The sequence below is a fragment of the Gopherus evgoodei genome, chromosome 3 (genome assembly GCF_007399415.2).
Source record: "Gopherus evgoodei ecotype Sinaloan lineage chromosome 3, rGopEvg1_v1.p, whole genome shotgun sequence".
Lineage (NCBI taxonomy): Eukaryota > Metazoa > Chordata > Testudines > Testudinidae > Gopherus > Gopherus evgoodei.
This window is the reverse complement of record NC_044324.1, coordinates 172,107,080-172,110,629: the sequence shown is the minus strand read 5'-3', so window position 1 is coordinate 172,110,629 and position 3,550 is coordinate 172,107,080.

The following is a 3,550-nucleotide window of genomic DNA, read 5'->3' as shown; positions in this document are numbered from 1 at the left end:
AGAGGATTTGGGGATGGATCCAATAGGGCAGTGAGGGGTGGGTCTCGGGAGTGCGGATTTGGGGAGGGACCCAATGGGAAGGGAGGAATGGAGTTGGGGTGGGGGGGGGCACGAGCCCCCTCTGCCTGTGCGCCTTAGGGCAAAATATCAGGACAATTTGCATCCTGACCGAACATTGGTTGGGACGCGGGACAAACAAGTAAATATCGGGACAGTCCCAATAAAATTGCTACATCTGGTCACCCTAGACCTAGCTGTAGAGATGTAGCCAGGATGCCCCAAGAGGGTGAAGACATTGTCTCCAGGGAGGGAGCCTGGGACACTGTTCTATCCCAGAGCAGGGACATCTGAGAGGGTGTGTACAAGAAGTGAGTGCACCCTATTAGTACAATAGGTCTGAACTATTTGCCTGCTGCTCAGTTGGTCTTAAGGAAAGGTACCTTGGCCTTATAAAGGGGGAGACAGCAGAATTTGGTTGTTGACAGATGCTGTGTGGAATAAGAAGGTTCCTCCAAGGCTGTAAGTTAGCACAGAAGGCTGAACTCCTGGCAAGAAGTGTTGGGAGAGCAGGAAGACAGACCCTCAGGGAGGAGGGTTTCTGCCCAATTTGAGATTATGTAAAGGTAGTGAATGTTAAGAGGACAGACCTTTGCAGAGGAGGGACTGGGCCCAGCTGAAATTTGGATGAACAGTCTGAAAGTTTGAGTTTTAATTAAAAAATATTTTTGCAGGACTTAATAAATTGGATCCCAGAAGGGAAATGTTTTAAATATCTAGAATGTGGCCTTTTTAAGTGCCCTGGGAGGGGTGGGAGGAAAGAGGCAGTTTTCAGCAGAGCCATGGACACTGCAGTACAGGTATGCCCTTTGACATCTTCCTATTTCTGGAACGAATGTAGGGATGCTACAGGTGATGGTCTCCTTTGCTACACAGTGCTGATTCATTTCCAGAGCAGTACCAGCCTGTGCACTGAATGAATCAGGTGTTGTGCAGAAAAAATAGTATGTGATCATGTAATTAAAACTGTATCTTAGGCACCAAAGGACCTAATGAAAGTTGCACGGGCAACCTTAAGTCCTCCATTTAATAACTTTTGAGTGCTTGACTTTGCAATCTTACTAATTTTCTTAACATGATTATTTTGTCTGTAACTTTCAAAAAAGAAGACTTTAAAAAAAAATCCGTTATGGGTCATCAGCGGGGTTGTGACTTCTAAATCTACCGCAGACATCTACCCCTTCAGCTAATGGACCAACTGATAGCAGTGGTAGGTTGTTATCCTCTGTGTCAGTGGTGGGCAACCTGAAGCCCATGGGCCACACATGGCCCATCAAGGTAATCCACTGCCGGGCTGCGAGACAGTTTGTTTACATTGACCATCTTTAGGCACGGCTGCCCGCAGCTCCCAGTGATGTTGGTTCGCCATTCCCAGCCAATGGGAGTTACAGGAAGCAGCGTGGGCCACAGGGATGTGCTGACCGCACCTCCCATTGGCTGGGAACAGCGAACTGTGGCTACTGGCAGCTGTGGGCAGCCGTGCCTGCGGACAGTCTATGTAAACAAACTGTCTTGTGGCCTGCCAGTGGATTACCCTGATTGGCCCCATGTGGCCCATGGGCTGCAGGTTGCCCACCACTGCTCTACGTGGACCAGAATTAGAAGGGGTTGGAACACTTTACCAGTGAGTTTCAGAGATATTTGCTGACAACAAAGATGGTGAGACTCAAGTATTTTGGGTTTTATTCTGGGTTCTGGAGGAGAGTGTGGTCTAGTGGCCATAGACTCTTGCCTATTTTCCCCTAAGCTTGAACCCTTGTGTCCTATTTCTTCCAACGTGTCCCAGTCCTTTCTCTCCCTACCTCAGGCTTCGTCCACATTTCCTGGGCACTACTGGAGAGATGATTTCCCTGCTTTCAGTTCCAGAGCTCAGCCCTGGCTCTCCCTGTAGCAGCCCAGAACTGCAATTGCAGGGAAAGTCTTCATCCCTGGGATGGAGCACACTCCATGCTGAAAGACTCTCCATGCTGAAAGACATGCTGGGAAGCTCTCACATACTCAGCAGAGACTTGTCAGAAATGCAGTATTTTTTATAACTTGGCCACACACGGGTGGATTTTCACAGAAAAGACACATCCTTGACACAAAAGCCATCCCCATCCTGCTAAACTTCAAGTTCTGCTCCAAAACATAGGGGCACTATAGCATCTCAGAGAAAAGGTTGCTAGTGTTTCTTAAAACTGGCAAACCAATGTGTTTTTTTCACTAGCCTTATTCTCAGAAATGGCAAAAATGTCAGCCTGTGGCAGATACCTGCCATGGTAAACTTCAGCCCAAACAGTTCAGCTTTGGTAAAGTGATAAGCAATTGAAAACAGGGTCTTATAATGGCAAGTATTGGGCAATTTTCATAGGCTGTGCAACCAATCCAACCTGTAATGTATGTTTCTGTGCACTGGTATACAAGTAATGCCTATAAATACTAAATACATAGTACATAACTATATTATATATAAGTTGTGTGTGCATGGACACATATATCTTTATATTATACAGATATTACAGGAGTTCGCCATAGTCAGCATAAAGCTGTATGGCAGGAATCCTTGCACCCATGCAGAGCTGTATTGACTTTCAGTAGGGCTCTGCATGTATGCAAGATTGAGTCACACTGATCCGATTTCAGGTTTGGAGCCTTTGGGTGTATCTATGTTCATGTATCTCTCTGTGTTCTCCACTGTCTTATATCACTTGTGCGGAGAATAATTCACTGATCAGAATTCTCCACTCACTTAGATCAATCAGCATTTTAAACCCACTTTACATGGGTGAAAATCACACAAGGCAGTATAAATCAGGATTATAGTGGCATGGTTGCATCACAACTTCATTTAAAGACCAGCTTTTCTAAGTCTTCTAAAATTGATGTGCTTAGTCAGATTCCTGAGGCACATCAAATTTCAAAGAAGGGTGCAGGGTGGGGCAGTGATCCAAATTTTGGGTCATTTGAAATTAATTTTTTAAATCTGAGATAGAGATCAAAAGATTGTTGTGATGCTGGTGAAAATGGAGTCAGTCAATCTTTACCAAGGTGCCATTCTCTTAATCTTGGGAGACCCAAATTGTGAATGGGTAATTAAGAAAATGTTCACTTCTTCACTTGAATAGACGTGCAGTCTGGATAGAGTACAGTGCACAATGCCAATAAAGAATAAATCTGAAAGGGTTCCTGTGCAGCCACTTTATGCATGCTTGGGTAGTTCAAGGGAATGTGCTGATGCCATTGCCCCCAGTAAACACCCTGCCACTAGTTCAAACCTTTGTACACCTGTGCAATAAAAATTGAATAGCTCATGTTGCTTACTACAAGTTGCCTCTGTTATGTTAATGTTTTTTGTTTTTTATCCAGAGGTTCACTGAACACAGCAGAACAGTCAGCAGCTGGTCTAAACAAAATGTTTGTTATATTAGGCGGGAAGGAGCTGGAGCCAGAGGGCTTTGTGTGGTGGAAGGGAGGAGGACAGGTAAGAGGGTCAGATAAGGGTTGTGGCTGT